This window comes from Solanum dulcamara, chromosome 8 (assembly GCF_947179165.1).
Source record: "Solanum dulcamara chromosome 8, daSolDulc1.2, whole genome shotgun sequence".
NCBI lineage: Eukaryota > Viridiplantae > Streptophyta > Magnoliopsida > Solanales > Solanaceae > Solanum > Solanum dulcamara.
In genome coordinates, this window is record NC_077244.1 from 56,321,103 (window position 1) to 56,335,980 (window position 14,878).

General features: G+C 35.1%; 2 pseudogenes; both read left to right on the forward strand.

Annotated features, from left to right (window-relative positions):
• The first annotated feature begins 492 nt into the window (after window positions 1-492).
• Window positions 493-3,596, forward strand: LOC129900680 (septin and tuftelin-interacting protein 1 homolog 1-like; annotated as a pseudogene).
• Window positions 3,597-4,022: 426 nt separating this feature from the next.
• Window positions 4,023-12,995, forward strand: LOC129899980 (DEK domain-containing chromatin-associated protein 4-like; annotated as a pseudogene).
• The last annotated feature ends 1,883 nt before the right edge of the window (window positions 12,996-14,878 follow it).

Below are 14,878 nucleotides of genomic sequence, written 5' to 3' on the forward strand. Positions count from 1 at the left end.
TGTTCTAGACTAAACTCAACACTCTAGAGCTAACCGTGTTGTCAGAATTCTCATCCAAGTGCGCTTTTCAAGAATGTTGACTAAAGTCAAACTTTGGCTTAAAATCCTCAAATTCTCAACTCAAGGCCTCAAATCTTCATTACAATTCCAAAACTGATTCCGTAAAGTCTCCTAAGCCAATTTTGATATTTTTGAGATGCTGAAATCGACAAAATTCTATTTCGAGACCTGTAGCTTTGATTGACCCCAAATACCACTTTTTAATATTTAAAGCTTATGAAAATTCAAAATTTCTAAAGTCTTAACTTTGCATAGAATTTTCTAAAAATCAACATCTGATACTAATCAGAAACGACTTGGAAAAACTAAAAAGAGGCATAAAATAATCATTTTATAAAAATTCCAGAAATGACCTTAAGGGTCATTACAGGTTATATACAAAAATTGCCCTATTATTTATGTAAATGGTCCTTTTGATTTTAACAACCTGACCTGACGGGCTCAGCCCAGTTTTAAAATTCAAAAAGTGAAGTGAAGCGTAACCCTAATTTCATCCTCTCATTTTTCTCTCCTTTATCTGGCGATCGGTGATCGGCGATTTTGTCAACGTCTTTTCTTTATCAAGTTGAACAACATGGATGATTATCAGGAAATGGAAAGGTTTGGTATGAAGAACGATTTTGAAGATGAACAGTGGATCGGTGGTGAATTCTACTATCAGAAACGAAAAGAGAAAAAGCAAGTTCAAACCAAGGATGATACACTCTATGGTGTTTTTTCTTCTGGTGATAGTGATTTTGACTATGAAGGATCATCATCTAAGAAGAGGAAAAAAGGTTTTTCATCAAAACCTTACCTAACTAAACCTGCTCATTTTGTATCAACTGGAATTATTATGCCTAACAAAGAAATTGATCAGAATTTGAAAAAGGATAATGACGAGCAAATTATGCCAGAAGATGAGAATAAAGGTTTAGGATTGGGATTTGGGGCAGCTTCTGTTAGCGGCCTTGAATTTGGTACTAGTAGTAGTTCGGTTAATGATAAGGATGATGAGGTTAAAGCTAATGGGGCAAACTTTTTGCCTAGTGCTTTTGGTAGGAAGATTAAAAAAGGTACTTGAAGACGTGAGAAGGAAAGGGAAAAGGAGAAAGAGAAGTCTATGTTGGCGAAGAAATCATCTTCTGAATCAGAGAGGAGAAGGGAATCTGGTGGGGATGTTGGTGGGTTTGAGAAGTTTACCAAGGGGATTGGGATGAAGTTGCTTGAGAATATGGGTTATAAAGGAGGTGGATTGGGTAAAAATGAGCAAGGAATTGTGGCTCCAATAGAGGCGAAGCTGAGGCCGAAGAATATGGGGATGGGATTTAATGACTATAAGGAGACTAGTAGTGCACCAGCTCTTCAAGAATCAGATGGAAAGCAGCCTGTTTCTCTTCCTGCTATACTATCCGTGGAAGGTCGATCAAAAGAGAAGCTTTGGTCAAAGCAAGCTAAAAAAGTGAAAAAGGTTTATGTTACAGTTGAAGAGTTGTTAGCTAAAATACAGGAGAAAGGCCTGGAAACTATTCAGAGGGTGTTTGATATGAGAGGTCCACAGGTTCGAGTCTTGACGAATTTGGAGAACTTGAATGCTGAAGATAAAGCAAGGTAAAGTGATGTTCCAATTCCCGAACTTTAGCATAATAGCAGGTTGATTGTGAATTTGGCAGAACTTGACATACAAAAAATTGATAGTGATTTGAGAAATGAGATGGAGACAGTTGCTGCTTTGCAAAATGAGAAGGAGAAGCTTCAAGCTGAGGCAGCTCGCCAAAAAAAGCAGTTTGATAATATGGAAGAGATTGTTGGTGGATTGGACCGGATTGGGGAAGAGAGCACATCTGGTACCCTGACCCTAGACTCCCTTGCAAAAGCATTTGCAGACTTGCAAAAGCAGAGTATGCTGAGGAATACACACTCTGTAACTTGTCAAGCATAGCGTGCTCATATAGCGCCTTTGTTTATTCAAATTTTTCAGAGATGGGATCCACTTCAAACTCCAACACATGGATTGGAAGTGGTTTCGCTGTGGAAGGAGCTTCTGCAAGGTGATGACATCTTTGCTATATCTGATGCTGCATCTCCTTATACTTAACTATTTATGGAAGTTGTGTTCCCTGCTGTTAGAATATCCGACACCAATACCTGGCAGGCTAGGGACCCTGAACCAATGCTTCATTTTTTGGATTCTTGGGAGAAGTTGTTGCCTTCTTCAGCCCTTCAGACAATAGTGGAAAACATTATTTTGTCCAAGTTATCAGCTGATGTGGACTACTAGGATCCACGTCGAGAAACAGTTCCAATCCATTCCTGGGTTCATCTATGGTTGCCCTTATTGGGTCAAAGATTGGAAAGCTGCTACCATACTATACGTAACGTTTAGAAAGTGCACTGCATGCTTGGCACCCAAGTGATATGTCTGCATACTACATATTGTCTCCTTGGAAAACTGTGTTTGATGCAATTAACTGGGAAAAACTAATGGTCTGGTTTATTGTTCCAAAGTTGTTAGTAGTGATGCATGAATTCCAAATAAATCCAGCAAATCAGAACCTTGATCAGTTCTATTGGGTTCGTACTTGGGCTATTGCTATTCCCATCCATCACATGCTTCCCATACTAGATATATTCTTAAACAAGTGGAAAGAAGTTTTATGCCACTGGTTATGCTCAAACCCGACTTTGAAGAAGTGACGAAATGGTATTTGGGTTGGAAGGAACTTATTCAGCATGAACTTCAGGCAAATGAACATGTTTGCTATCGACTCAATCTAGCTCTAGACATGATGAACCAGGCTGTAGAAGGCTTGGAGGTGGTTTGACCTGGTTTGAGGGAGAATATAAGTTATCTTAGGGTTCTTGAACAAAGGCAATTTGAGACTTAGAAAAAAGCAGCAGCACAAGCTCAATCCCGCCCTTCTGTGGGCTCTAACAGTGGTATCCAAATGGATGGTACAGGTGGTGGGGGTTGACATGACCATAAAAGAAGTTATTGAAGTTCATGCTCAAGAGAATGGTTTGTTGTTCAAGCCTAAGCCTAGCAGGATGCAAGATGGTCATCGGGTATATGGTTTTAGTAACATTAGTATTATTATAGATTCTCTCAATCAGAAGGTATTTGCGCAAGTTGAGGACAAGTGGTCTTTTGTGTTGCTTGAACAACTGTTGGACCTGCATAATCGATCTGGGTTAGAGCACCGATAGATGTCTTAAGTTCTTGAATGTTATGTATGGAAGCAACTCTAAGATTTCAAAAACTAGATTTTAGGCTTCATCAATATTTCGTCAGTGGATCTCTTATAAGCCCTTTGTACGTTACGAGAAGATGAAATACATTTTCCCCACTAGTGACATATTATCTGCTCCTTCGATGACACTATTTAACTAGTAAGTTCTCATCATCCTACTTGGGCATCTGGCAAAATCACTAGAAATGAGGGAGATGTGAGCGTCAAATCTTTCTAGCTCAGATAGCAATCCTTCAAAAATTTTGCATAGATTTTGTATTGTAATTGTTTGTGATTTTTATGAAACATAAACAGTTTTTTTTGTTTTTTGAAACAAAATTGTTTGTGATTTTCTTTAATAGAAGTATTAGGGGTCGTTTGGGGTGAAGGATAATACCAAATAATTCCGGGAGTAAATTATAGTGGCACTTAAGTTGATGTTTGGTTGGCAAGTTCAGGATAACTTATTCCGAAATTAATAAATAGTACCGGAATAAGTTATTCCTCCTCTTGGGTGGTATACTAATTCCGGGATAAAATAGGTAAATGACAAATATATTCCTTTAAATATTTTTTATACCCCACTTTTCACATTCATATATATTTACATTATTTTTAATATCATATATAACAACATTCACTCCTTATTTTTTATGAGTCAAACCCATCGGTGACCCCTTAAAGTTGGCACCAACTTTCACTTAGACATCTAAATCAGGAGATGTTCATTTTAGACACTCAAGTAAGGGTCGAATGTGTCATCTTGACACTTTTTTGACAGTTGGCAACTCGCGTGTTTTCCACCTCTCTGAGGTGCGTAGAAGTTGTTTTTCTTAAAAAATATATTATTTTTTTTTGTTGTTGTTCTTTTTTATTTTAACAGTAAACTTTCACCTCCATTATTAGCGGTAGAAGAAGACTAGCAAGTGCCCCTAAAAAACCCATCCTTTTTTTTCCCTTTCTTTTTCACTGTGTAGCTATTTTTTTATATAATATACTAAATCTAGGGTTGTACATGGCAAATCGATAAAACGCACCAAACTGATAAAACGGAACAAAAATTCGACTAGTGGTTTGGTTTGACTTGGTTTGGTGTTTGGAAAAAAACCTGATCATTATAGGGTTGGGTTGGTTTTAACTAAAAAAAGTCAAACCGAACTCAAACCGACCCGATTATAGATATACTACTTTTAAATTATGTTATACATAAAAATATTTATTAAAATATAATTTATAAATATTTTTTATAATTTTTGTTTTCTTTCTTACATTTAGATTTGGACTTGAGAAGCCCATCTAAATAATATACAAAAAAAAGTCATCTTATAAAGTTATATTATAAAGCTAAAATTTCAAAAAGTGTTCTGCCTCCATCTTATATGTTGATATTTTGTACTAGAACTTTTTTTAAGAAGTACTGCTCTGTACTTTTTATTAGATACTATGAAAAAACCCGAGAAACTCGAAAAATCCAAAAAAATTGAAAAACTCAAAAAATCCAAAAAAATCCGAGAAAAATTAACATCGAAAAACCCGACTTTTATTGATTTGGTTTGATTTATAGATTTAATAATCCGACACAAATAGTTTGGTTTGGTTTGTAAAAAAATTGAACCAACCCGATCCACGTACACCCCTAACTAAATCTATACTCTTTTTATGTGATCGATAATCTGTTGAAATTACTTGAAAAAATCTTTTGCTTTTTTCATCCATAGTTTCAGGTGAGAATTCATCATAGGGATTATGAGAACTACTCGAGCCTATGAAATTTTCATATGAAAGTTCACAAAATTGAAAAAGTATGAAAAATGCAAAAAACACCTCACAAAATCAGAAGCAGCCATAATTTCTATCTGTTGAATTAATCAAAACCAAAAAAATTTATACAGAGATAAATTTTTATTGAACTTGTTTGTTCTTGTTTTTTTGTATTAACTTGGATGTATGTATTGCGTTGGGTGGGGTTGGGGTTGGGGTGGGTGGGTTGGAGAAGATGACGGCGGGGTGGAGAAGGAGTTGGTGTTAGGGTGGGGTTGGGGTTGGGAAGATGATAGCGGAGTGGATGGGGGTTAATAATTGTTAATTTTTATTTTTTTGGATAAAAAAAATACCACGTGTCATTAAATTATTGGTCATTTTTTTCTATTCAAAAGATATTATTTGATAATTATTTTTTTATGCCACGTGTCTTTATTTAATTTGCTGCTTTTGACACGTCAGACGAGTGTATTACACGCACTTAATATATTTTGGTGATTGTAAAAAAAGTGTCAATATAACACATCAGACCCTTACATTAGGTGTCTAAAATGAACATCTCCTGATTTAGGTGTCTAAGTGAAAGTTGGTGCCAACTTTAAGGGGCCACTGATGGATTTGACCTTTTTTATGATAATTCTTCATATTTTTTCTATTAAAAAATTACACTATATAATATAATTTTTATTTATAAATTTATTTGACTAATTCTTATGTTTATTTATATTTTGATTTCTCATAAATCATTTTTTATTTTAATAAACTTAAAATGAAAATTCTATTTTTTAATTAAAGAAGATGAAAGTTTTTTTTAAAATACATACTGATATCATGGAAATACACGCATAAAAATATTTAAGGTAAAGAGATGGAAGTTTTATTTTAAGAATGAATATTGAATAACTAAAACTTGGAAAGAAAATATAAAAAACTAAATAAAGAGTATTTTTGTAAACAAACAACCTATTCTTAAAATTTATGAAATGCATATTATTTTGAATACAACAAACCAAACACTTAATAAGAAATAATTTCAGCATAACTTATCCATTATAACTAATCCAACATAACTTATCACATCATAACTAATTCCATCGTAACTTGTATTCAAACAAACGACCCCTTAGATGTTCCATAAACTTTGTAATGATATAAATTTTAATCCTAACTTAGATTTTTTTATCAGCACTTACTGTTCAGCTTCGCCATATCGTAACTTTTTCGTAGATTTGTTATGATTGACCTTCTAGATTTAGGAGACTAATCTATTGTATTCCATGGAGGCATTCAGAAGTTGATTCAAGACAGGTTAAATTTAGACACAATGATGAATGAATGCAAAAGGAGTTGCCTTTAAGTTTATATGATGCACTCCATACTCCATAGAACATGGATGCTTATTTTCTTGTCAACAGTCGATCCATGGACTGATGAATGAGGGCTTGTACTAGTCAAAAGGAAAACAAAAAGTGAGAAACTAAGTAATACGTCGTGACGTCCTCGGAGGCTGTCAAGACATATTCCTTCTTTGATTAGGTCATCTGCTCCTTAGAGAAAAATTAATGGATTGAATTCAAAAATGAAGCCTTATTAAGCAAGAACCATAACTAAGAACGAACAGTTCGATTTGGGCATAGAAAAACTCTCCTAGAACAATATATTAAGAGCCTGTTTGGATTGACTTATTTTTTTTAGTAAAAGTAACTTTGTATTCACAAAAAACTCATCACCGAAAAATGACGAGGATCATTTTACAATCCACACATGGTGTGTTCACTTTCCTCAGTGAGGACTACTCAATAAAAAACTTTACAAGTTACACTGAAGTCAACTGTGTCCACTGTATTTCCTACCATATCATGTTTACACCAAAAATAAAGTAAACTAAGGCATTTGGTTCTAATCTTCTGGCTGTTGGTCCTTTTGCCTTCAAAACATGTTGAGTTTCTCTCATTCCACGATGTTCATCAGACACAATCTTCTGGCTATTTGAATTGACTTATTTTAAGTGTTTTTAAAACAAAATAATTTTTAATCACTTCTGGAGTATTTAGGTAAATTTTTAAAAATGATAAAAATAAGCTAAAAACTATAAGTTAGAAATGCTTAAGTGTTTATAAACACTTCTAACTTATGACTTTCGGCTTATAAGCCAAAATTCAATCCAAATAGACTCTAAATGCATCAATTTTTTAAAATGATAGGAATCATGGGTCTTGAAGTCTAATAAATTTCATCAAGTCTACTTGCAATCCTTTTGTCAAAGGAACAACTATCTCCAACTTAGGGTTGTTCAAAACAAAACCGAAATAAATAAATCAAATCAAAAAAATTTTATTGATTTATACATAATGGGTTATTGCTTTAGCGGTTTTGGTAATTATTTAATTTTTTTATTATCGGATTACTAATTGTTAACTGTTTAAGGTTTTTCTTAATACCAGATAAAGATAAAAGAGTAGGTTGAAGATGTAGCCAATGTACAGAAAGCGGAAAAAGAAAGCCCTGAATAGCATGAAGTTGAGAAAGGATCAAAGGAGAGTGATAAATCTGAGAGTGGTGCTCAGAAGAAAGACCGTAAGAGGAAAAGAAAATTGGAGGACAAGAAGGAACTGGAGCCTAAAACACCTCTGGCTTCAACAATTGTACGCCCTGTACATCAACGGAAATCTGTTGAATGGCTGGTTGCATCTATTGAAGGAGAACTCACCAAGGAAATCTATATTGAAAAGGTCCATGATGCCAGTGCAACTTTGTTCTCATTATCCCCCTTTTATGATTTGGGTCCGGACTGCAAATTTATGATTGTTTATGAAATTGACTTTATGATTTATCTTGTTTGTAGGGTCGTGGAACTGCTGAAAGATATCCCAAATGGTATATTACTTACTAGTCCACTGATTGTAGCACGTGTTCTTTGAAATGCTCACATTTCCCGCTGAATATAGATCTTGAGATAGATACCAGTTCTAGATGTTATTTCTGCTTTGTTTTTTCTTATGCACGCAGTACAATCTTACTTCCTAATTGTTTGTTCTTGATTTAGCACATGAGTATTTACTTACCAGGGTTAAGCAGCATGAAACAACCTATCCACCAAGTTGATTGTTGGGACTGAAACATATGGTGGATTGTAATGTACAGTAAGAAACTACAAGAAAATGAAAAGCATATAACCTATATGAGCTGCTTCACCCAGTTTCGATTGTTTTATTGGATAGACAAATTGTAGTGAGTACCATTTATAATTGTTCAAATTTATATGACTCTGATTATGACTAATTATAATTGGTATTGGAAGTATTTTACTCGCTCTATATGTTGTAAGTTTGGCTCTGTGAGATGTTTGTTTTTGTTGGGGTAAAGCTTTCGTTTCCCATCGAATAGAGGAGGAAAAGGGGAAAATGAGACAAATAGTAGTTCAATCTGTTAAAATGTGACGAAAGATAGACCACTACCTACATTGATTTTATCTTGTTCTCGTTTAAGTTGTATGTAGGTTTATCTATATCCAACTAGTGGTCCTCTTAGATATGCATGAATCTTGATCTGACTCATGACTTTTATTAATATTACCTTCTTTTCTGTATGTGTACATACTACAACAATAGGTATTTGATTTAATCTTGGCTTTGTTACCCATCTAACTTGATTATCTTTTCCTTTGAATCACAGTTTCATTTGTCCTGTCATGTATGAGAATATTGTAATTGGAGGGTCCTAGTCTCCAAGACTTTGTTACCTAACTTCTTTGGTGTATCTAACATTGGTTTGCTATTCTGCGAGTTTCCATTTTCTTGTGTGTTTCTATTGTTTTTCCTATGATGTGTTGATGCAAAATATTATGTTATCAGTGGCATACAAATTATCCAAAAGAAGGACTAATGACACTCTCAAATTGCTACACACAATTCTCTTTGGACGGCGAGGAAAGGTGACGTTTTGATTTATAGCTTATTGCTGTAGATTGGTTTCTTTTATTGTATCATTTTCTGCTTACCCAGTGGTGTTCTGGTTGACATGCTGAATTATATGACCTACATCTTAATTCCCACTTCCTGACAAAGGAAAGGTGTCTTCTGTGTTGCTATTGATTTCTCTTCTATAAGTACCTCAACAGGTATTTGAGAGAAGAAGGAAGCTATGATCTTCCTGATGCATGTTTCATGTCCATTTTAGGGTGTAATCCTGAGCTTTATTCAGACAATCATGTTTCCAATTCTCCAATTTTGGTTGGAATTAACTCTTATGGCTCGTTTGGTTTTGGCATACAACTTTGCATTACTAATATAATGTTTTGTTTTCAGTATTAGTATTGGATCACTTCCTCCCCATGTCCCGACTCATGGAGTTAAGAAACATCTTCAAGAATGCTTAAAAGACAATATGCTATTTGCTCTCTATTTCTTCTTTACTCTCTTTCAGTTGATACTTGGTGTTTATAGTTATTGTCCTTTGCAGGCAGCTCAATTCAAGAGTAATATTTCACAGTTCTCTGGCTTTATGTGGCATGAAAATGAGGTAATCAATGAGTCTTGTTTATAGGAAGTTATTCAGAGAGAGAACTCTTCCTTCTTTGGTTTATGCCAGGTATGGGTATGGCAGGTTGGGATTGGGAGGATTTGAATATAAAGTTTCTCATTGCTTGCTCATGTAAGGCTGTCTATATATCTTGTTCACTGTCTAATTGTTGGGATCTTAATCTGATTTGAGTAATTTTCGTTATAATGATCAAAAATCTTGAGCTCAGAGCCTTAGACTAGTAACTGTTTTTGCAGGAAAAACAAAAGATGAAAGTAAAAGAAAAGCTTGACAAGTGCTTAAAAGAAAAGCCGTTGGAATTATGTGATGTATCTAATATACCTATTGACAAGGCTACATCAAGAAAGGTGTGTTCACATATTACCACAGCATATTAAGCTTTATATGTCATAAGTTATTTCTTCTGTGTGTTCGTGACTTATCTTTTGAGGGTATACCTATGACAGGGTAAATATTTCTTCTTCTCAAAAATTTTGACTTAGACAATTGTTTCGTATGTTTTTTCTTAAAAATTTGACACGCTGGTTCTAAACTTGTCACTTCAGACCATATGAAGCATCTCTTAACAGACCGACACTAGTTAAGCATTTGTCTGCAAACTTCCTTAATAGATTCTCAACTAGTTCTGTGTTTTATGTTTTAAGAAGACTTAGAATCACAGTTGATGGAATTTTTAGATGCTCCTCATTCTACACATTGGAGTTGCTTGCTGAAAAGGACCAGGTTAGTTGCACAACCTTTTTGATTGCAATGAAGTATTTGTGACTTATTCCCGTTGCATAGCATACTTATTCACCCCTGGTGCATTGAACAGTCAAGTAAAGGAAAGAAGCGTGAAAGAGCGAGCAAAAAGAGTCCTTCGTCAACACTTGGCAGTTTGGAAGGTTCAACTAAGGTGTCACTGTTTCTTATTAACTTTTGAGCTTGATTTAATTGCAAGGCATCACCTACTGAATGATTTTAATCTTTGACTAGCTTACTAAATATGAGACACAATCTTCCTCTAGTCTCACCTGCTATCACCTTCTATTTAGTGCACTTGGTTTACACCCTTGAGATTTGAGACGTCAAATCACGTTATCGAGCTTACTGGTATTGAAGTTGTTAATTCTGCTGATTGATGTGGCTTTCTCTCAGAACCTCTACTGAGTTCTGATCTGGGGACGAGAGTGCAAAAGCTTTTAGCTTCCCGGTAAGAGAAAAAAAAGTTATCGAACAAAAGGTTACAGTTTTTCATGCCAGGACACATGTTATACATGTCTGACATTATTCACTTTGTCTAGTATGGGAAGTGCTTGGGTATTGGGATTTTGTGAACTCTTAAATGGTGTATTTAGCTTTTTGCATTTGAGGTTGTTTCATTCTTTCAAATTTTAAATAGACAACAACAACATACCCATTATAGTTCCACAGGTGGGGTCTGAGGAGCGTGGAGTGTACGCAAGACCTTAGCCTACCTTGGCAGGTAGAGAGGTTATTTCCAATAGACCCTCGGCTCAAGGAATCAAATTTTAAACAGAAACCAGAGAAAATCTAGAAGAAAAAAGGAGACTCGCCAACTATGTAATTGTGTTTGTGGGGACTTCTCCTATCATGATATCTGTGTCTGGTATGTTCTGCAGAAACACAAGAAGAAGATTGTGCATGAACCAAAAGATGATTAGGAGGAGAGACCTGAAATGATGAAGGTTAATGATGTTCAGGAGAGATCAGATGATGAGATGATGATGTCAAATCAAGCTAAAAGTGAGGAGAAAGATGGTAGATCTGAAGAATAATCCAAGAAGGACAAGAAGAAGAAGAAGCAAAGTTCAAGTAAATCATTGTTAAATAAGGAACCTGCCGGAGAAGTTAAAACCAAGAAAATCCAGTCTTTAAAAGACCAAGCCTTCCAACCAAGAAAACACCTTCAAATTCATCAAAGGCTCAAAGAAAAATGATGACAATGATGCAAATCCAAAAGAGTATTCAAAGAAGAAAACTACTGAAGTGGTTAAGGGAAAAAAATCTACACAAAGAAGCCTAGTTCAAAAGACAATACTGGTGAGAATCATTGTTTACTCCCATTTGTGTGTACTCCCAAAAATTCTCATCAAGATGATCAATGATTTGTATATGAGTATCTTCATAAATTTCTTCGTTATGTGTGTTGTGTATCCATCTGAAATTGTTTTCTTTGTTTATGTATTTTTATTTTTTTGCTTAAATCCTTTCTTTATTAGCTTATCTGATTGTGCAGGTAAAAAAGTTCTGAATGAAAAGGGCCATAAGAAAGCAGATAAATTGAAGCCAAGGGATGATGAACTCAGAAGTGCTATTTGTGAAGTTCTAAAAGAAGTAAGGAATGAACTTTTATTACGTTGTGGGGTCCATAAGTTCATCGCACTCTGTTTCTCTCATTATTAGATCTCGGTTGTCAAATCTCCTATTTATATGTTCCATGAGAATTTAAAAAGGAGTTGTTTTTCCCATCTATCTAAGCTTTAGTAGATAGAGTTACTTGATATCAATGATGGGAGGTAGTAGGCTCCCGATATAATAGTCGAGCTGTGTGCGAGTTGGGGCTAGGACACCACCATTACCCGGAATGAAAGGAAAAAAAATAGAGGACATGTTTGACCATTTCAAGATGGTGTTTCATCCTTCGCATTTTGGTGATCATAGTTCCCAGAACGGGAATTGATATTCCAAAGTTTATTTTCCTTTATGGCTGACATCATTTGCTTATGCTGCAGGCCACCTTTACCGACATTGTGAAGATACTTGGTGTCTTGTAAAAAGGTTTTTCTGTTCTTTGGTTATACAAAGTACGCGGTGTTGACTAAGTTAATAGTTTGAAAAACTTGATATTACATCCGCTGCGAGGCCATAGCAATACAATTCTGGAATCCAACTGGTTAATATTGTCTTTTTTTCAGCCAAGCGGTATGTTACAGATCTTACACCCAGAAAGACATCTGTGAAGAATATGATCCAGGATGAGCTCACTAGGTTAGTCGATGAAGCTGATGAAGAGGACGAGGAAGAAAATGCTGAAAAGGATGAAAAACAGCCTTCCGTTGGAGGCGTAGAGGCTTGAAAGCGTAGAACGTACCAAGGAAAGGTTGCCTATATCGTCTTATTTCGAGATCCGATCCTTTCTTCCTCAGTTGATGTCTGCATTATGTTCCATAATGAGTTCGATTAGCCGTAATTTATTGATAATGTCCCACCTTGTGGTTCAACTCACTGACTACTAAGTCGTAGAACTAGAAATGTCAGGGTTTTAGTGCAGGATTGAAGCTTAGTGTAAACAACATTTGTAGTCTTTTTTCTTCTGGAAAGTACTGGTCTTTTCATGAACTATAGAGGGGTCGTTTGGCAGGAGGTATTATAGAAAATAATATATGTATTAGCTTTAGTATTATTTAGTTTCTTGTTTGGTACTGTTTTCTACTTTTTCTTTTGAGTCGAGGGTCTATTAGAAACCTCTCTACCCCACAAAGATAGGGGTACAGGTAACGTCTTCGTACATCTTGCCCTCCTAGATTTCACTGGGTATGTTGTTATTGTTAACTAATAGACTCTATTTAGTACTATTTTGTTAAATAGTAAATCATGACATTTCAATACGACGCACTATTTTTGTTCTAATATATCCTATTCAATATTATTCCTATTTTAATGTGTCTTATTTATTTAATACAACAAATCAAACAGTCGATAAAAAATAATATTAGCACAATTAATCTCATACTATTGTATCTTATTCAATATTATGTTTATACATCTTATCAAACGACTCTTAAATGCTAGTGTTGTAATTATAACACTCATCTGAGACTATCTAAGGTCCATTGTTTTAGTGTAATATCCGCATGTGAACAACTAGTACGCCTCAAACTATATGAATTCTAATGTGAAAATTATATGAATTCTCATGTGAAATTTGTAAGTCAGTCATTTGATTCTCTTCAATATACAAGTGATGTGGATTTACCATTTTGAGATATGAGCATTTCTTCATCTACGGAAAGAAATGTATATAAATACTCGTCTTTGGATTATATTTCTGAATTTATATTATAAGTTGTGGTGAATTTGAATCATTATTAGAAAGTATTTTTCATAGTTTAAACATATGTTTTATACATTAAGATTCGTATGAATGATTTTAAGAATTATAGAATATGCTTGTACAAGGCTAATCTTGATTCTTATTATACGCATTGTGAGCATTTTAAATTCGTGAAGGAAATAACTCAAATATTCTCCCTACTTAAAAGATGAAAGTAGCCGAGATGAGAATGTTGAGATGGATGTGTGGGCATATCAGGAACGACAGGATTAGAAATGAGGCTATTCGGGACAAGGTAGGAGTGACCTCGGTGGAAGACAAGATGCGGGAAATGCGACTGAGATGGTTTGGGCATGTGAAGAGGAGAAACACAGATGCCCCAGTGCGGAGGTGTGAGAGGTTGGCCATGGATGGTTCAAAAGAGGTAGGGGTAGGCCGAAGAAATATTGGGGAGAGGTTATTAGACAGGACATGGCGCAGTTACAGCTTACTGAGGACATGACCTTAGATAGGAGGGTGTAGAGGACCCATATTAGGGTAGAAGGCTAGTACATAGTCTCGATATTCTTCCGTATTATTAGGCGCATTAGCGCACTATAATTTCTTGTGCTCTAACTTCTGTTAGTATCTTTCTATTGCTTTCTATACTTTGATTACTCTATTTTATCTGTGTCGCTTTCGTTATTTACATTATTCGTTATTTACTTTCCCATATCGCTTTAAACTTCTAAGACTTATCTGACCTCTTTTTATGATTCTTTTGAGCCGAGGATCTCTCGGAAACAGCCGTCCTACCTTGGTAGGAGTAAGGTCTGCGTACACTTTACCCTTTTCAGGCCCCACGTTGTGGGATTTCATTGGGTTGTTGTTGTTGTATTCTCCCTACGTAAATCTATGAACAATTAAGAGAAACTCCAAAATGAGAAACATTACACTTAAACAAATCTTACACTAAAGACATGTATCATGTATTGAAAAATTAATATAATAATTAATAATGTTATGATCCTAATGTCAAAAGTCTCACATCGGTTAAGTAGGTAATTGATGTGGGGCTTATATAACCTTAGGCTCTCTCACCTTAATAACTAGTTTTTAGGGTGTGGTTCTCTCTGGGTTTGCATCATTAGTATCAGAGCCAGTTATCACCCTTCGTGCCCATCGTGCCACCAAAAGGGCTACCTGAAAAAGAGATGATGTGAGGCTTATATCAAAGAAAACCACACCATAAAAGCTAGTTATTATGGCG